The 7,519-nt window shown below is 39.0% G+C and overlaps 1 pseudogene; it reads right to left on the bottom strand.

Moving 5' to 3' along the window:
* Positions 1-5,952: 5,952 nt before the first annotated feature.
* Positions 5,953-7,017, bottom strand: LOC119055645 (olfactory receptor 1G1-like; annotated as a pseudogene).
* Between the last annotated feature and the right edge of the window lie 502 nt (positions 7,018-7,519).

A 7,519-nucleotide genomic window follows, 5' to 3' on the forward strand; every position in this document is an offset into this window, starting at 1 on the left:
TCCCAACGAGAGTGAAGTGGTGTCTCATTGTAGCTTTGATTTACATTTCCCTAATGATTAATGATGTTGAACATCTTTTCATGTGCTTCTTGGCCATTTGCATGTCTTTGAACAAATGTTTTTTGGTAATTTTTAGTTAGGCTTTTTGTTTATGTTGTGGAGTTTAGGAGTTCTCTCTATATTCTGGATATTAATCCCTTATTAGAGAGATGATTAAAAATATTTTCTATTTTTATTTTTATGTTTTTGTATTTACTGTAGGTTTTTCTTTGTTGTGACTATGAGGCTTGGCTAAAACTTGTTATAGGTATAGTTTATATTTTAAGCTGATGAAATATAACTCCAACCATATGCAATGACTCTCACTTTTACTCCCTCCCCACACTTTCTTACTGGTGTCAGAATTTACTTCTTTTTAAATGATGTAACCTCTAGCAAATTTTTGTAGTTATCCTTAACACTTTTGTCTTTTAATTTGTATAGTATGGTTATATGTGACTTTTGTATCACCATTAGAGTATTATATTACTTGGTATATTTACCAGTTACATATTTAACTTTAACAGTGAGATTTATAGTTTATATACTTTGCAGTGCTGTTTAATATCCTTATTTTTAACTTGAACTTCCTTAAGCATTTCTTGAAAGGCATGTCTAGTGGTAATTAACTTCCTCAGCTTTTGTTTGCCTGGGAAAGACTTTACTGATCCTTTCTTTTTTTTTAATCCTCACCTGACAATTTGTTTATTGACTGAGAAAAAGAAAGAGAGACTGATGTGAACAGGAAACAGTGACCGATTGCCTCTGGTATGCATGCCAACCAAAGATTGAATGCACAACCTAGGTATGTGCCCTGCCTTGGAATTGAACTTTGGGTGTATGGGACAATGCTCCAACCAACTTAGCCACCTGGTCAGGTGATCCTTCCTTTTTGAAGGAAAGTTTTGCTGGAAATAATGTTCTTGGTTGACAATATTTTTTTCTTTGAGAAGTTTAAATTAAATGTATTATCTTACTCTTCTCTGGCCTGTATGGTGACTTCTGAGAAATCATCTGGTAGTCCCACATCCTTTGTATGTAATGAATTACTTTTTTTCTTGCTGCTTTCAAAAGGAGCTCATTGTCTTTGACTTTGAAATATTATTATAATATGTCTTTGTGTAGACCTCTTTAGGTTGAAGCAATTTGGGATATTTGGGCTTCATAAATCTTGAAGTCCAGTTTTCTTTCCAGATTTGGGAAGTTTTCAGTTATGATTTCTTTAAGTATAGTCATGCATCACTTAACAATGGAGGTATGTTCTAAGAAATACATCATTAGGCAATTTAATTTGTATGAACATCACAGAGTACACTTACATAAACCTAGCTGGTACAGCCTGCTGCTACACACCTAGGCTCTGTGGTCTAGCCTGTTGCTCCTGGGCTACAAACCTGTACAGCATATTACTCTGCTGGATACTGTAGGCAATTAAACATCATGGTAAGTCTTTGTGTACCTAAATGTAATAAACATAGAAAAGGTACAATAAAAATATGGTAAAAAGGCTTAAAAATGGTACACCTGTTTAGGGCACATTCCATCAACAGAGCTTGCAGGACTGAAGTTTCCCTGGGTGAGTAAGTGAGCAAGTGCAAGGAGCATGTGAAGGCCTGGGACATTAGTGTACACTACTGTAGACTTTATAAACACTGTAAACTTAGGTTACACTAAATCTATATAAAATATTTTTCAGCTCCATATAATCTTACGGGACTACCATCATATACATGATCTGTTGTTGAGATGACTGCAAGCATTCTCTTCTCTTCTTTTTCTCTTTTGCCTTTGGGACTTTATAATGAGTGTACTAATTTTTTTACTGCTGTCTTGTAAGTCTCATATTCTTTCTTCTCTATTTTTAATTCTTTTGTTTGTTTGTTTGTTTCTCTGCCTTGGAAATTTCAAAGAACCTATCTCAGCATTCAGTAATTCGTTCTTCTGCTTCATCAATTCATCTGTTGAAGCTGATGTTTTTAATTCATCCATTGAATTCTTCAGCTCCAGATTTTTAAATCTCTTTTTAGTGGTTTCTATCTCTTTCTTGAACTTGTCTTTTTGTTCATATATTATTTCTAGATATTGTTTTGTGTTCTCTACAGCTCAGTGAGCGTATTAGAGAATGTCGTTTTGAACTTTTGTCAGGCAGTTTGTATATCTCTATTTCTTTAGGGTTGGGGTTAGAGTTTTATATTGCTTCTTTGTTGGTGACATAGTTCCCTGATTTTCTGTGATCCTGGTAGCCTTTCATTGTGTGTGTGTGCCTGTGAGGAAGCAGTGACAACTACTTCTTTCAGACTGACTGTGTCAGGGAAAGCTCCTCTGCAGTCTCCTGGGCAAAAGATTCTGGGCCACTTGGCAGAATAAGAGTGGCTCTGATGCTGGAGTCTGTGAGTGGGCAGGTCCGGGGCTGGTGTTCTCTGGTTGGGGGGCATGGAGTTGGGCAATGTGGGCTGGTGAGCACACTGCTAGGCCTTGCAGGCCAGTGGGTATCACACTGGGGTTCATGAGTGGGTGGGCCCATTTCCAGGGTATGCATATGGTCAGGACTGTTGCCATGGACCACGGGTTTGTAGGCTTGCTGCCGGGCACTGTGGGTGGGCCTACTCCCAGGAGCTACAGACTGTTTGTTGAGAACTTATGCTGCTTATCGAACACCCCTGCATCTTTGCTATTGTTCCAAAATACCTCCAGGCAATCAGATCGTGCCTATTTTTCAGCCTTAAAAAAGAAGGAAATTCTGCCAGTTGTGACAACATGGATGAATGTGGAGGATATTATCCTAAGTAAAGTAAGCAAGACTGTGTGACCTTATCTATATGTGGAATCTTAGAAAGTTAAATTCACAGAAGCAGGCAGTAGAATGGTGGTTACCAGGGCAGGGAGGTGAGGGCGACATGCAGATAGATAGTGGTGAAAGGTTTCAAAATTCCAGCTTTGTAGGATAAATAAGTTCTAGGGATCTAACATGTGGCATGAGAACTGCAGTTAGTAATACTGTACTGAAAACTGGTAATTTGCTATGTGAGAATAGGTGTCACATGCCCACACCAGAGGGAAAAAATTGGTAATTATGTGAGATTGATATGTTAATTAACTTGCCCATGGTGATGATTTTACTTTGCCCATATCTATTAATTATCATGTTTTACACCTTAAATACATACAATTTTTATGAAAAAGAAACAATGGTTCTTCAAATTTGAGATGAGGGTACCATATACTTCATTTACACATGTCTGTTTTTAAATCCTCTGGTGAGTAAGTAGTAATAATATAGAAAATTTGTTGTAACCCTAGTTGGTGGAAATAATTTTCAGTTTTCAATGCTAATGGCAAAATTATCACTCTTACCAATAATTACTTTGTGTTATTATATATTTATGAAGCATATATAGTAAAATGCTAGTAAGTTTGCTGCTAGTATAGTGAATAACAAAATGAAACAGTAGTGATGCAACCTTGGGGAGATAGTTATGTTTTGATAACAATTTGGCAGAATAGAACACGAACTTTAAACTCTCCATAAGTACATGTGACATATTTATTTTTAAGAATGTAGGCTAGGAGAACAAATCACATAAAAAGTCATGGTTGCTGGAATTGTGATTTATCACATTCAAAAATTTGAATCAATCCTTAGGCAGTATGGTCAGTCAGTCTCTGACAAAACTACGAAGTAAGGGTGTGTTGGCACATCTCAGAAAGTATAATTCTGACAAATGTACAAACTGCATCATTACAGGGACATTCATATATAAAATATAAATACTGTGTAAGTTAAAAAGTGTAACTAAAATGATTGGTGAATATAAACTTAAATAGTGAAAGATGCATATGGAATGGTGCAAACCTGTGCATTTTAAAGTGAAGTGGATAATTTTTACTTTAAATTTAAGTATGCAGTAAGCATGGTTTCAGAGGTAGACTGAAATCTTCCCAGCACACGGATCCTGCTAAGTGAATGATCCTACATTAAACCCCACCATGTTCTCCAAAAGAATGATTTAAGCACAGGATTCCTTCTGGTTTTAGAATGCAGATATAGACAATTCCTTATTAGCAGTTTTGAGAGTGAATGAACATTATCTGCTGCTGCTCACCTTTAATTTTAACAGGTAATACCACTACAAAAGCTAACATTTATTGGATATACTACATATTATGAATAAACCATTTGCTTGCTTACATGCATATTTAAATCATCACAACAATGTTCTACATATTTTGCTCAAACTCTACATCCTGATGACACAATAAGGTAGGTTATACTTGCTTTGAAAGGTAAGTATTTTCCCAGATTCATGCAGCTTACAAGCAGCAAAGCCAATATTTGAACTTGCTTTAGCCTAACTCTAGAGGCAATGATGTCTACTGCTTTGCTACACTACTTGTTATTGTCAGAAGGAGTGTGTGAGCTTACCTTAAGGTAAGTAGGGAGCAGGTGAGCTGGCTATCCACAACTGACTTTCCCTGGTGAGATATTATCTGCAGTAATCACAACCTATGTCACTGTAGTGTGCAACCAGATTCTTAAAGGGAAATGGACAAGAATGAAATTAATAGCCTTTTATTTTCTTACAGAATCTAATTGTTGTGGTTATCAGATTTATACAGAGGGGAAGGGAAGGAGAGAGGGAGAGAGACATCAATGTATGTGCCTTTCTCTCCCCTGCTGGGAACTGGCCTCAGGAACCAGCCAGAACCCCTCCCGCGATTGTCTGGTTCACAGGCCCGCGCTCAATCCACTGAGCTACAGCAGCCAGGGCGGTTGTGGTATATCTTATTGTTTATATATTTTTCCCAACTTTTACTGACTCATCTTTCCAACAACTTTTGCAGATGTTGTCTTTTGGTAACCATCGATAATAATCAATGTATTATGAAAATATTGGCCTGGGTTGATCTTGGGAGGAATATAGAACAGAGTGGGCTCACTGTGGACATATAAGTTGTGAACTGGTGATGGTGACCTGAACAATAGGAAAAATAGTTTGAACTTTATTCTGCCAGTAGCAGAGAGCTGCTAGAGCATTCTAATAGGATGGGAGTCATAATACTATAAGCAACCATATTCTTTGGAGATCAGTATGATTGTGGTGTGCAGAAAGGTGGAGTGGGGAGAGACTGGGGACTGAGAACTTCTAGTAGGGGGTGTCGATGACTCTAGTAAGCAATTGAGAAGTATCCATAAAACCATTCTTTCCTGGCCCCTAGCTGTATGATTACAATCATGCCAGTGGTATATAGAGCACATTAAGAGGACCAGGCATTATGCCAAGTGGTAAGCATTGGGGCAGCTAAGGTAAAATTAACTTGGAAAAGTTTTCCCAAAAGTAAAAATGAAGATTTTCACATGACATTGAAGATGTTAACAGTGATGAGATTCTAGAGTGATTGATAAAATATGGCAGCAGGTCAATCTATATACTCCATCAAATTCTTCCCGGTCTTAGCTTCTGCTCCTTCAGCATGGGGGTTGCATACACAGGGAGTCCCAGTGTGAAAGGCACAGTTGGTAAGGGCACCCAAGGTATGCAGGTCACAATGATGAGGGAAAAAAAAAGCTGTCTTTCCCTGGAGTTGATTCTCAGCCACATACAACAGCACAATCAGATATCCCTGGTGGTCATGAGTTGTTTTCTTTTCTTTCAAAGGTTTTCAAGCACATCTTTTATCACATTATATACCAGTATGGCAATGAGTTTAAGACAGCATGGTTTTAAGAACTTTAGCTAAAAATATTGATGTGAAAATGAGTTTGTTCTGATGCACTCTTATGGGTTAGGAATGAAAATTAAGTTCAGGTCACAGGTCCTAGAAGTAGATTTCTACTTCCTCTCCCTCTCTTGCTCTTCACTGCTTACTTGTGAGTACAACTGATGGGGCACCCCCATACAGGATGTGAAGTCACTACCACTGAGGGGAATAAATTTTCCTCACCCAAATTAGCTTTCTCAGGGAAGATTTGATGTCTCTGTTCCTCAAGCTGTAGATAAAGGGGTTCAGCATTGGGGTTACTGCTGTGTACATCACTGATGCAACTGCACCATTTGGTGATGAGTGGGTTGAGGGGGGACTGAGATAAACAGAAGAGGTAGTCCCAAAGTATAGAGAGACCACAGAGAGGTGAGAGCTGCAGGTAGAAAGGGCTTTCTGCTTCCCTTGAATGGAGGGGATCTTCCAGATTGTTGAGAAAATGTATGCATAAGAGATAATAAGACAAAGCAAACACACCAGGTCTGTGAGAATTCCAATGCTGGTGATCACCAGCTCATTGATGATGGGGTCTGTGCAGGACAGTCTCAGAAGAGGGTTAATGTCACAAAAGAAGTGTGGAATCCTGTTATCTGCACAGAAGGACAGGCTGTTCATCAACAGTGTGTGTATGAGGGAAGAGAGGCCACTCATGATCCAGGATGCAGACACTAGGAGGACACAGAGCCCAGGGCTCATGACCATGGTGTAATGGAGTGGGTGACATATGGCTACATAGCGGTCATAGGCCATGGCTGCTAAGAGGAATGCGTCTAGAAATGCAAACAGTATAAAAAAGTATAGTTGTGATAGACACTCTGCATATGAGATGAGCTGATTCTGGATCCATATATTTGCCAGCATCTTGGGGACTATGCTGGACACAAGACCAGTGTCAGTGAGAGAGAGGTTGGCCAGAAAGAAGTACATAGGTGTGTGGAGTTGAGTGTCAGTGATGATGGCCAGGATGATGAGGAGGTTTCCTGCCACTGTGATCAGGTACATGGACAGAAAGAGCCCAAAGAGGACCTCCTGTTGCTCTGGCTGCTCTGAAAGCCCCAGCAGGAAAAATTCAGAGACGCTGGTCAGGTTTTCCCATGCCATTTATCTGTAAGCAGAAAGGAGGAATAATTGAATGAGGTTGATAAGCCCTGGATTGTGGATTCTGAGACTTGCCACTCAACATGCCAATGTTGATCTTCTTGTATGAGGTGGAATCATATGAAATATCCAACATTTAACTGCTTGGGGACTATAAAAATGGCAGTTTTGTGTAGTTTAATGGAATATTAGCAAGTGTCTGTGTTTGGTTCTGTGGGAAAACAAAGATTTGTCTCTAACGGGAGAGCATTTGTTTGTTTGTTTGTTTTTTAATGTTATATAAGCATCAACCTAATGCACACATTTCAGGGCTAGGCTGGAGGTGTTTGTTGGCATAACTCTTGTAGTGTTCATGTGGACCTTGTAATATTAATCCACCCTAAGATTCTGCTCAACTTATTCCTTGGGCCTAAATATTCTTCCCTCTCTCATTTATCTGTCTAGCCAAACTTGAGACGTCGGCTTAGATGCTACTTCTTCTAGAAAGCCTTCTCTGACTTATCTTCTTTCGACAAACTCAGATTCATGCCCCTCATGTCCCTGTGCCTTCCCCATCACAGAAGATTTTTCTCTGAATTGTGTCCATTGAGTTACTTGCCTGTGTCCTTCGCACTCTCACTGG

This window comes from Artibeus jamaicensis, unplaced genomic scaffold, assembly GCF_021234435.1.
Source record: "Artibeus jamaicensis isolate MK-2021 breed Jamaican fruit bat unplaced genomic scaffold, CSHL_Jam_final contig_774, whole genome shotgun sequence".
Classification (NCBI taxonomy): domain Eukaryota; kingdom Metazoa; phylum Chordata; class Mammalia; order Chiroptera; family Phyllostomidae; genus Artibeus; species Artibeus jamaicensis.